We start from the raw sequence: 12,705 nt of genomic DNA, 5'->3' as shown, positions 1-12,705 counted from the left end.
AGACTAGATTTGAAATGTTCTCACCACAAAAAAAATGATAGATATGTGAGGCAATGCATATGTTAATTAGCTTATTTTAGCTATTTTATAATGCAAACATATTTCAAAACATCATGTCTTATACCATAAGTATGTACAATTTTCTTTGTCAATTAAAAATAAATAATAAAAATAAAATAAAGATATCACTTTATTGGAAAAAAGTAATAAAAATTGGCACAAATGCTAGCAACATCATCAAGGGGTTAAGGAGACTGAATGGACCCTAAAAATTGATCTACTGGTTAAAAGACAAAAAATTCCTATGTTATGACTGCAGGCCTATGTCCACCTTATAAAATAAGTCATTTGCTTTAAACGTTATTGCTTTAAACGTTAAAGAAATCCAAATCCACGAGAGGATTGTTTTTCTCCTCGGAATGGGATGTTATAGACTTAATTCTGAAACTACGTTCAGAAAATAGGCTTTCCTATCATATAACCTAAATTTTGTCATTTCTGTGTGGAGGAAGGGACTTGGGATGGGAGAAGAACTGGAAGATTTTGGCATGTTTGAAAATTCAGGAAGTGATGAGATCTTCAAAGCAGGTAAGTCTTTATGGAAACTTCTAAAAATTAAAACTACTTCATTTCATATAAGATCACGACAGTGTTAAGAGAAGCAACTTGGTTTACATCAGGACACATTAACTAATTCTTAGAAAAAGGAAGAAGTTGGCTAGCAACTCCATCCTTTATACTATTGCTGGCCTCAGGAACAATATCACCTGGTCAAGTATAAGATGGGGAGTTTATTTTCTCTTTCTGCCTCAGTTTCCTCTTCTGTAGAATGGGGTAAATAAGAATACTTGCTTCATGTGCATACATGTGGAACAAAGAGAAAAGGCACATAAAGGGCTTAACCCAACAACTGACCAATTATTAATATTATATTGGAAATAACAGTAGAGAGGATAGATTTTATGACATATTTATGAATTAGAAATTAATCAAGGATGAATCAAAATACGTTGAACATAATTTTCTAAGCCAGACATTGGGACATATGATTTGACAATTGCAAATGCACACATTTTGGGGAGATGAGACAGAAAATTTTAATCCACATCTATCATGGGAAGTGCAGGACGTGTGACTGATATGGTCATAGGACATGAGTCTCAATCTGAAGTTTTCTCTTTGGAAAGTTCCTTTCTGAAATGAGATGTCTCTAGTACTATGGGTGAAGACAATGAGAGATGCTGATGACCTGGACCTGGTGATACAGGAGTATCCTCCACTGCCAAACACACACACACACACACACACACACACACACACACTCCTACACAAATCCCCCACACATGCACTTACACACACATCCCTATGCACACACACCTACACACCTACACACACTCCTACACACACACCCCACACACGTGCACCCCTAAACACACACACACACATGCATACACACATATGCCTGCACCTACACACACAGTCCTACAAACACACACCTACACACACATTCCTACACACACACACACACACACACACAATTAGTTCATTAAAGGCTCATTTAAATGTTTAACCTATATTTTAAATCCATGAGTGTCCAAATTTATACAAATTCATACACACACACATATGCACACACACACATGCATGCTTGACTTGAACTTGAAAACACACTTAGAAATACCTTTGTGGAAACTCCTAAAATTAGTTTTAAAGTAATTGAAATATTATATCCTGTATATTGCTATATGGATGCAAACAATAGGTCCCTCTGGAATTAATGTAATGAGATTCACTGTGAAGGATTATTTAAGATTCATCAGATCAATCTTGGATCCCAAGAAGCTCAGTTACTTATGTCTTAAAGGCCTGTGTTACAAGAATGCTTTATATGTTAGTCACCATATAGCATAAATCCAAGAAACCACATAAAAGTGAGGCCAGTACTGGGTGTTTGTCTACAACTGGTCTCTTTCTTCCTCTGTCTCCTCTATCACAGACTCACTGGCCATTTTGGATTACAAACTATATTTGTATTTTTATGTGTGAGATACAATAGCGTATATAGTACAAGTGTTTTGTTTTCTAAATACATTCCTAACACACGGGCTCAGCAAAGAAACAGGTTCATGAACAACTGAGATCAGTTGCTTTAATAAACATATCACGGTTTGATATAGTGGTTGTTTTCTTTTTTAGACTTGATTTATCTGTCACTTTCTTTCCAAATTTGATTTATTGGTCAATTTCTTTTCAAGATTTGATTTATTGGTCAATTTCTCTTCAAGATTTGATTAAAACACATTACATAAGTCTTTTCAGATCTATTTCTAAATATCATATATATTTCTAAGTATGGATGTTTAAAGTCTTTATTCATAAGTGTTCTTGATTGATGTCTGTTTTTTCATTAGTTTTTTTTTTTTCTTTTAACTCCAGGTAGTCATTTATCCTGTAATCGGAATCAGCATAACAAACCATAAAGTTCAATTGTGTAATGAATTACTCATATCTCAGATTCAGAGAGAAAAGAAGATTAAGATAGAACAAGGTAAAAACAGCTTTGTGTGTAGTGGGGTGAGCACACTGGTTGGTGGTCTTCAATCTCTGGACTGATACATTATAAAACAATTCCATAAAAAAAGATTTTAGTGCAACATCTCTGGTGACCATTAATTAGTTCATGGCTACATAGATGGCTTTGACGATGGAGAGTCTTGTATTGTCCTGAGAAATGTTGTTTTATTTTAATGGATCCATGGTACTCTTGTTACTTCTCTCTTCTTTGGCCCTTTCCTACAGACTTCCACAAAGAGGCAATGTCTCCCAGGTAGACACTTGCTCACCGGACTCGAGGACTCATGACAAGACAGTGCAGCAGGGCCATGGGAGGTGGCGCATATGCCACAAGATTGGCTGAAGTTTGGCTGAATGGCAAATCTAGAGCTGAGAGTCTGAGAGCCCAGAGCCACAAGCCTTCTTTCCTATATGCTCCTTAAGCCTCTTTAGATAAGAAGGATGTTGACTAACTAGTCACCAGTGTGCACCTCTGGGATAGTGGGATTGTCTACATTAACACATACCACTTTTTAGAAAAGAAATAATTATTCTCCCCCCTACTTCACACAAACAGTCTTGCAGCCTAGTTTCTTTATCTGCCATTCAAGGATATTGTTACCTCCTTTTGAGGATATTTGCAAGGATTAAATGAGCTAATGTATGCAAAATGCTGAGTCCAGGGTTTGCGAGATGACGGCTGCTGCAACCTATTTTGAAGGGTGATGATAGAGTGTCAGATGGCATTTACTGAACAATCATGGTGGGCTGGCTATATTAGTCTATTTCTGTTGCTTATAACAGAATACCTGACACTGGGTAATTTACAAAGAAATGGAATTTATTTCTTATAGTTTCAGAAGCTGGGAAGTATAACATCCGGGAGGAACATCTGGTGAGGGCTGCCTTCTGCAGCAATGCAGGGTGTTACATGGCGAGGAACAGCATGAGCGAGAGAGTTAACCTACTTACTTGCCCTCCTTATAAAGCCATCAGAACCATGCCCGTGACCACCCATTAAACCATCAACCCATTACTTCATAAATGGGTCGATTCATTCATGAGGGCACAGTCCTCACAATCTAACCACCACTTAAGACCCCACCTTTCCATTGCCATAATTGGATTTCCCACCTTTAACGTTGTCACGATGGGGCTTAAGTTTCCCATACACGAACTGTTGGGGGACACACTTGATCCATAGCACTGGGCATAGAGCAAAGTGCTCAATGATGCATCAGCTCATTGAACAGAACAACCCTGTGAAGTCGATACTATAGAGAACCCCCAGTTCCAGTTGGGTAAACTGAGACAAGGTCAGAACATTTACCATCAGTTCTGAGCCAGGCTGGGGCTACACCACTTTGCTGTATACCTCCTGTACTTTAAGAATACCACAAAATATTGGTCATGAAGGCATGTTGGAACTGTAAGTTACTCAACAACTGCAGGGTATTAATGTCAAATCCAAGGTGAGGAACTTGTGTGGTTTCTGCAAGCACCGAACTTAATTGATTCTCTGCCTGGACATTGGCATGGCCAGTGAAGCCAGCTTCGATGGCACTGGCCAGGTCCCCAGTGTAGAAACCTCCCTTTCAGATTGACATTCCTCTGAAAATGATCCCCTTTGGTTCCATTTTATCTATCTGAAGTCTGAAACCAATGTGGGTCATCTTGCAGCATCCGAAAGAGCACCTTGGCAAAGCCCTGGCAGGGAGGGTAAGAGAGAATCACCTCCTCTGAGCACCTCTGACTTCCACTAACCTAGAGGGTTAAAGACCATTGCCCCTATATATTGAATTTATGGATAAAATGCCATTCCCATGACAGCACCTTATAGATTGATCATTCCATAAATAGAGGAAGACACCTAACAACAACTGGAAAGCAGACCTCCTACATGGCTCCATTGCAAGAGTTTAAGTAGCAGTTTGCTGAGTTCCTCCACACAGGCCATCTATCCAGCACGGGTGGCAGCACCAACCAGGGCTGGAGAAGCTTCACTGATTTCCGCCTCCATCTCTCTATTCCAGCTACATTAGCTTTTCTTTGAGCATGTGCTGCTCCCCCCAAACCCCGAAACTCCATGGGGGTGCTGAGAGCTTTAGTCTACCGCAGTACCTGCAGAGCATAGTGTTTAAAAAACACACTGGCTCAGTGGATGGAGGACCATTTATCAAAATGAACTTTAATATTCTGACAAAGAAATGGTATATAGGGGGAAAGGGAGGAAAAGAGAGGTGATAGTGATTTGTAGGGGAGTTAGGAAGGAGACAGAAGGGACGACAGTTCCACCCCTGCATGAAGATTAGGGAGAAAGAAGAGAGACAGGAAGATGGACACCAGCTCTTGGCTCACCCTGTGGTCCAGTGGGCATTCGCTCCACTTTAAACATTAGGCCAGCTGTTTTGCTGATACTCCCAGCTTTCTGACTTCTCCAATCAGCAAACCTGGAAGATCTCACTCTGGGACAGCTCACGATGTAACCCACTGGGATGGACACTCTCCAGGCTATAACAGAAGCTAGCTGAGCAGCGTCACCCAAAAGCAGACAGAATAGAGTCGGAATTGAGGGGCCACACCTGGCAAACAGGGTTACCCTCATCCTGGTAAGGAGGTGTAGCCTAAACTCCCACTCACACCTTCCCACTCACTGCCTTTGCTAGTCTCACTGCCTGTTTTATCATTGGCTATAATTTGCCCAGCTTGAGTGTGGTAGGAGTTTGTACTATCTAAGCTATGGCTAGAGGAAGAATCTTTCTGTTAGTCTACTGAAGTTGCAGGTGTATGTAAGATTCTTTCTTTCTTTTATTTTATCATTACACAATGTAAACAATTTTTGTGGCCCTTTACCAATTTCTCCGTAACTTCCCCTCCCCCTCCCCCTTTCCCACAGCCAGTGTCCTCAGTTCTGTTCTCTCCTTTTGAGAGTTCAAGGAATTATGGTGATAATTGTATCCTTTTCTTTTCTTTCTTTTGTTTTTTCTTTTCAGCTCTCACTTATGAGTGAGGACATGCGGTATTTCTCTTTCTGTGCCTGGCTTATTTCACTTAATGTAAGATTCCCACTATATGTAGATTCCCAACCAAATTACTGTGAAAGAAGAGGAAACCAGCAGACTCTGGGGGGGGGGGGGTGGCAGATATGGCTCAAAAAATAACCTCTCTACATCCCCAGGACAAGGACATATGGGGTCACTGCAGACTGTTTCTGCCACAGCAGGTGTCGTGGTCATCTGGAGACCCCCGTGGCCCCATAAACAGCAGGAGTCCCCAGCATGGTGAGTGACAAACTCCTACTGTGCACAGGTCCTTCCAGCACCCGCACACACTGGGAGTCACAAAGTACTGCCAAGGACCTCAAACAAGTCTCCTCCCCTGAGGGCCTGCTATATATAGTGGGCTACACCCACTATTCAAAGAAGGGTCACCCAAGGAAGAAACAACTTAAAGGTTCTGGATATCCAAGCAAGATTTGCTCCCTTATTGGAGTCAGACTGCACACAGCATCAGTGTTCCAGCAGTAAGTTTCTCTTCCTCTCCATCAGAAAGCCGCGCAGCAAAGGGCACTCAGGGCAGTATTTCTAGTTTGGAAGCAGGTTCTTGCATAGCCACCGGTTCGTCCATAGTCTTTCACCTTCCTTCTTGAATTGCTTTTATTGCAGAAGTGCATGCCCCATGGTAACCTAGGGAAAGAGTAAGGGCATGGCCAAGCTCAGGTCAAGCCCTTCTCCTTGGATGAGATTCCCAAATCGGCCCTGTCAATTACAGGTGAGAAGCACATGGCACATTCCATCTCTAGGATCTTTTGGAACAGAGGTCAAATCCCTCACTTCTCCACTTGAAACTGCGCATCCCTGTGTTGTGGTCCTGACTGTCGCAAGCCTCTTTTATGAACCTCCTGGGTCAAATCCCCGCAGCCTGGTTTTGTCCGCTCAGGAGCTAAGAATAGTTTTTATGTTTTAAAAATCAAAAGAATAACATTTTGTGACACATGAAAATTATATGAAATTCAAATCTCAGCATCCATAAATAAGACTTATTCATGCCATGCCCATTTATCTACCTTCCGTCCACAGATGCTTTCGTGTTACAATGGCAGAGGTGAGTAGCTGTGACAGAGTCAGTATGGCCCAAAAGCCAAAAATATTTTCTCTCTGGCCCTTTACAGAAAAATTCTGCTGATCCCTGGCCTTACAGGGATGACCTTGACCTATCTAATTCTGCCTCCTGCTTCAACCCAGGTTTGCTGTTGTCTTCTTTATACACTGGGATCCTAAGGAAGGTATATCTTCGAAATATTAGTAGGATAAACTGCAAACTCTTTAGCTTGGTATAAAGACCCGAGACCTGCCTGTTTTGGAACCTCCCTGTCCTGTCCAAATAGCCATTGTGTGGCACCCTGTTCTCAGGACAATAAGTACTGACTGACTGTTCCTGGGGACATTGTCCTGCTCCCTCCAGCTTCTGAGCTCTTGTACCTGCTCTTCTCTCTTCTGAGAGAATTCTGCCTTCCTGGAGAATTCCTTATCCTCCCATAAGACTCATCTCAAGTCTCACCTCTTCTGTAATAGTTTTCTCAGCTCCTCCACAATTAGACCCTCTCCCGCTCTGGCCTCTCAGTGTCCAGGACAGGATCTCAGCCCTTATCATTTGTCTTCTTTAAGCACAGATTGCTGTGCCAGGCAGCCAGTCCTGTGTTCACCCCTCCCGGATTTTCTACTGTCGGACCATGATTTCCACGAGGGGATTCTTTTCCTAGTAGTTTTGTTCCCAGCACTTCTCTCCAAGGCTGGTGTACACTCAGGACTTGGCAAATGTTAGCTGAGGAGAGAGCAGAACTGTAGTTCTGATGCCATTGCAATCCCATCTACCAGATTCCATTCTGCCACACCAGTTCCATTCGGGGACAATTGCAGGGAGGTGTGACAAGGGCCCCACACTTCCATGAGGCAAAATTGAAGAAGCATGAAAGTTTTGGTTGTAGGCAAATTGGGTCCTAAATTTCCAGTCTGAATGATCTTTGGGCTTCAATTTTCCCATCTGTGAAATGGATTACTAACATCCCCAACCTGGCAGAGTTGGGAGGATTAAGTGAAGTGAGAAAATAAATTACCTGGCACATAGTAGGTGTTCAAATAATGCCAACTGTCATGCTGAACCTCTGCCTTGGCAATAGCTATGGGTCTCTTTTGAGGGAGACTGCTTTTGTGCAAGGCCCAGCATCTCCAGGGACTGCCTTGGCCTTCTACAACTTCTCCATAAGGTAAGAGAAGACTGCGATGCCCACAGTCAGCTGAACAGCATCCAAGGGAGCAGGGCCCACCTGAGCCCCTGAGAGCAGGCCAGAGACTGAGACCACTGAGAGTGGGGGCTGGAGTGGACCGATCCTGGAGGCTTCTGGAACCCTATGCCACTCGCGTTACAGAATCTGCCTTTTGGGGGAGGCTCAGGCAGACAGCTTAGAGTCAGCTTTGCTCAGAAAGCACCTTTGTCAAAGAGATACTTCAGCAGATTGTCTCTGCAACCTAGTCTGCCATCCCACCCAGAGCCTGTGGACTGGTGCTGCTGAAGTTAGCCACATCAGAAAGCTGCCAGGTCCCAGCCCTGCTCCCAGCAATGCCACAGCCTCAAAGGAAGCTCAAGGAAGGCTGGAAGTTCTCAGTGTTCTTTTTCAAGCCTTCTTGAAGGAACATCTAGCACAGCACACATGGAAACACCATGGTTCTATGGGTTGTTTCATTCAGTGACTAGGTCTGCATTTCCTAGGTCTCTCACCACTGTCTAATAATAACAATCAAAATAGTAATACCTAAAGCACTGTTCACCTACCGTAGGCCAGGGACTGCAGAGCTGCAAGAGAAGGCTTTCCTGCTGTGAACCTCTCCACAGCCCATGAGGCAGGGATCAGAGTCCCCATTGTAGAGATGAGGAAACTGAGGGCCTGAGACAAGTGACTGAGTCACATGTCCCACAGCCGTGTCTGCTGATCTCTAGAGTCGGTGTTCCTAATCTCTCTGATCCTTACTCATTAGGAAGATGAAAGAACGTGAGCCCCATCAAAGAGGCTGAGACAGAGGGAAAGACTATCTCAAGAAAATGAGGGTCACTGGGAAAAGCTACAAAGGGCCAGTAATTGATCAGAATTCTGGTGGTCCGAATGACATTTCAGAAAGAATATGTAACAAGGCAAAGGACAGGAAGGCAACACACGTGGAAGAGGATGTTTACAAACGAGTGAGGTGCCCTAGGTTTCTACCAGTGCTCTTCTGGGTGTGGCCATTAACCACACAGAGCCCCCCAGGTATGCCCATTAGAAAGGGTGATTCCCAAGCCCAACCCCAGTTCTAAAGACCCAGCACTCTCAAGATGGGTGCAGAAAACTGACCTTTGGACGAGCTCCCACAAGTAAGACTTTTGTCCTCTAAAGTTTGAAAGTTGTAAGGAACATCTCAAGCGCTCCTTGGGTTTCTCACAGCCTCCCTGTCTCTGCCGGATGGATGCTGGTACATACAGGAACTGACTCAGTGTGGCCCTTCATGTTTCTGCCATCAGAGTCCTGGTTCCTCCCACGACTTTCTGACTCAAATGAAGTGCCCACCACTAGATGGGCTGAGATCTGGCTTCCCCAGAGGCTACGACCCAGAAACATGGGTAAGTTAAGTCTTGGGCAAAGAACATTTGACCAAGAGGAGATGGGATGGGAGGGAGCTGGCAGATAAGCTCCTTCTCTGCTCCTCCCTCTGACGAACTGCTCTAAGGCTCTGTCTGGAAATGAACACCGGGCAGTGTCTATTTGTGAGCTCTGGAGCAGGGGCTAGTTTGGTAACACAGCACCCATATTTATTTGCTCCATTCTCCTCTCTTGTAATTCCCGGTCCCTTACCCATGCTGCCCTGGGTTGCACTTCCCAGTGAAGACACGTGCTGAACGCTTGCCTCAGGCTCTGGCTTTTCAGGAACCTGAGTTAATACAAGAGCTGATACTCCACAGGTTACAGCCTGAGGTCTCTGGAATGCATTTGATGTCTTTTGATACCTGGCCCCTTCTTATCTCTGAGCAGGGGTTTGCTGGTAAATACTTAACAACCAGCTCTCCAAGGGGGAAAAAAGCCCTGATTTTAGTGTTTAGCCCTGATGTTTAGTGATTTCTGTGGTATAAATGCTCCCACCATGCCTGATTTTAGGCTACCTACATAACATTACTAACTGTAGAGTTGAGAAGAAAGTGTAATACCATATCAATACCGTGTTTTTACCAAACAGGCAAGATAGTTATAGATAACCTCAAGGGCATAAATAGTAAAATATAGCAAAATAAATAAGTAGGGATGATTATTTTTATTTACCTTTATTTATAATATAATGTATTTAGTTGTAATTTTACATAATTTAATTGTAAATGATGACTGTTTAACAATCAGCTTGCAAAATTCCTGAAAAATTGACAATCAGATTCTGCAAGCTAATACAAGCTGACTTTAGCACACCAGTGTCTCTAAGCTTATCATATCATCTGGCCAATAACATCAAATACAGTTTACTACCTCCAGCCTTCAATCATGCTCCTCCATCTTCTCTGGAATGTCCTCATCTCCTTTGGGTAGCCATGAAGTTCCTTTACAGCCTTTACCACTGAGCTCAAGCTCCCTCCTCAAAGCATATACTGAGTGTCCACAAGATTTGCCGTGATCTGGTTCAGCATATTGATTTTATATAGGAAGTTATATTGGGTTTCTGTTTTCCGTAGTCCTGGACCATTACTGCCTGAACCCACAATAACAACACTGCAGAAGGAGATTTAAGTCGAGGGATCTCCTACGAGGGGATCCCAGAGTTAAAAAAGCTGAAACCTCTTCTCCAAGAGAACACCCAAAGGCAGATGATACCAGTGCAGCAGGAGGGCCTGGAGACCCTGGGGGCCCTGGAATGGGAGGCTTTGGTGGCTTCCATGGAGGCTTTGGCAGTGGCATCCAGGGCTGGGGCTGTGGAGCTTGTGGAGGCAATGCTAAGGACGAGGAGTGGAACCTTGTCACCCAGCTGCCGCCTGCTCAAGGACATGAAGCTCAAGTCCCTAGAGGAGATCCATCTCTTCTCCCTGCCCATTAAGGAGTCTGAGATCACTGACTTATTCCTGGGGGCATTCCTCAAGGATGAGGTTTTGAAGATTATGTTGGTGCAAAAGCAGACCCGTGACAGCCAGCAGACCAGCTTCAAGGCATTTGTTGCCGTCGGGGACCACAATGGTCTGGGTGTTAAGTACTCCAAGGAGGTTGTCACTGCCGTCAGAGAGGCCATCATCCTGACCAAGCTTGCCACTGTGCCGTGCAGAGCAGCTACTGGGGGAACAAGACTGGCAAGCCCCACATCTTCCCTTGCCAGGTGACAAGTGCTGCTGCTTTGTGCTGCTGTGCCTCCTGCCTACCCCCAGAGACATTGGCATTGTCGCAGGCCCTGACCCAAGAAGCTGCTGCTGATGGCCATATTGATGACTGCTACACCTCAGCCAGAGCCTGCACAGCCACCTTGGGCAATTTCACCACTACCTTTGATGCCATCTCCAAGACCTACAGCTATCTGACCCCCAACCTCTGGAAGGAGACCATGTTCACCAAGTCTCCCTATCAGGAATCCACTGACCATCTTGTGAAGACCCACACCAGACTCTCCATGCAGAGGACCCAGGCTCCAGCTGTGGCTACCACAAAGGGTTTTTATACAATTAATTAATTAATCCTGTTAATTAATAAATAAACAAACAAATAAAAAGGTTGAAGCCTAGAAATTAGTTGGTGACATTTTGTGACTAATTAATCATAAAATAACAGAAATCATGGGGGTAAGGGTTGGGTAGGGAGAGTAGATTCTTGAGCAGCCATTTAAAATGGCTGTCTGTTATTTATTCTTCTTCCCAAGTCAAGTACAATTGGCACCTGCACATTTTAGCCATGAGACCAGCCCAGTTAGGTAATCTCCCTATGCCTCAATTTGCTCTTTTGGAAGATGGCAATAATTAATAATAACCACACCATACATTTGTTGTAAGGACTTAATATATGTGAAGATCTTAGAACAGTGCCTGGCATAAAGACAGTGTCAGCTATATTGGGGGTTTTCCCTTAGCGGTTTTCTGCCATCCTTACACACATACTCACTCTTTTCGGCCAACACTCTTTTTGACAGACTTCAGCCAATGAGATGGTTATTTATTTATTTATTTATAATTTAATTCCATCGCTAATGCCAGCTCTATTGACACTTGGGCTGCTGGAGAAGAACTAAGAAAGACTTTTCTGCCAAAGTAATTTCCCGAAGTTTCCGTTTTTGGAGGAGAAAATTAGACAATGGCCAAGATCAGCAGTTTGAGGGTGGAGGAGGAGAAAAAGAGCTTCTCTTTGCCAACGATCTTGTCACAGAATTTTCCAGGCTCCGAGGTGCAGAGGGGGAGCAAACACCACCCTGGCCATGAACCATAAGAATAGACCCAGCAGCAGGGTCAGCCCAAACACAGAGCACAAGGAACTGGGACTTTCAGGTTGTAGGCACTTTTGCCGTACAACTTGTACCCAAGCCCTTCCATTTACACATGTGACCTGGGACACATCAGAGACTCCATTTCCTTATCTGCAAAATGGAGATAATAACCGTGATGGTGCAAAGATTAATTGGGATGATCTATGTTATAGCTGAAAATGGTCATCCTTCAGTAATGCTAGTTATTCCAAGGACAGGTGTCATGTGTATTTTCTCATTTATTCAACTAATATGTACTAAATACCTAGTGTGTGGGTCCATTTTGTGTTGCTATAACAGAATACCTGAAACTGGGTGATTTATAAAGAAAAATGACATTTTATTGCTTACAGTTTCTGAGGCTGGGATGTCCAAAGTCCATCTGGTGGTGGCGACAGTGACCCAGGGGTCTCACATTCCAAGATGGTGGGAGCAGAGAGAGCAAGAGACAGACTCTCCTCTTCTTTTAAAGTCCTCAGAACCACACACCTGATCACCATTTTTAATTCACTCACTACTGCACGGTCCTACAATCCAATCACTTCTTCAAGGCCCCACCTTTCAATTACCATAATAGGATTTCCCACCCTCTTAACAGTCACAGTGGGGGCCAAGTTTCTAAGACATAAAATGTGAGGGA

At 43.7% G+C, this 12,705-nt stretch overlaps 1 pseudogene; it reads left to right on the top strand.

The window, feature by feature from the left end:
- Positions 1 to 521: 521 nt before the first annotated feature.
- On the top strand, positions 522 to 11,282 carry LOC134387706 (small ribosomal subunit protein uS5-like; annotated as a pseudogene).
- The last annotated feature ends 1,423 nt before the right edge of the window (positions 11,283 to 12,705 follow it).

Source organism: Cynocephalus volans, chromosome 10 (assembly GCF_027409185.1).
Source record: "Cynocephalus volans isolate mCynVol1 chromosome 10, mCynVol1.pri, whole genome shotgun sequence".
NCBI classification, from domain to species: domain Eukaryota; kingdom Metazoa; phylum Chordata; class Mammalia; order Dermoptera; family Cynocephalidae; genus Cynocephalus; species Cynocephalus volans.
This window is presented reverse-complemented; position numbering and strand designations above follow the sequence as displayed.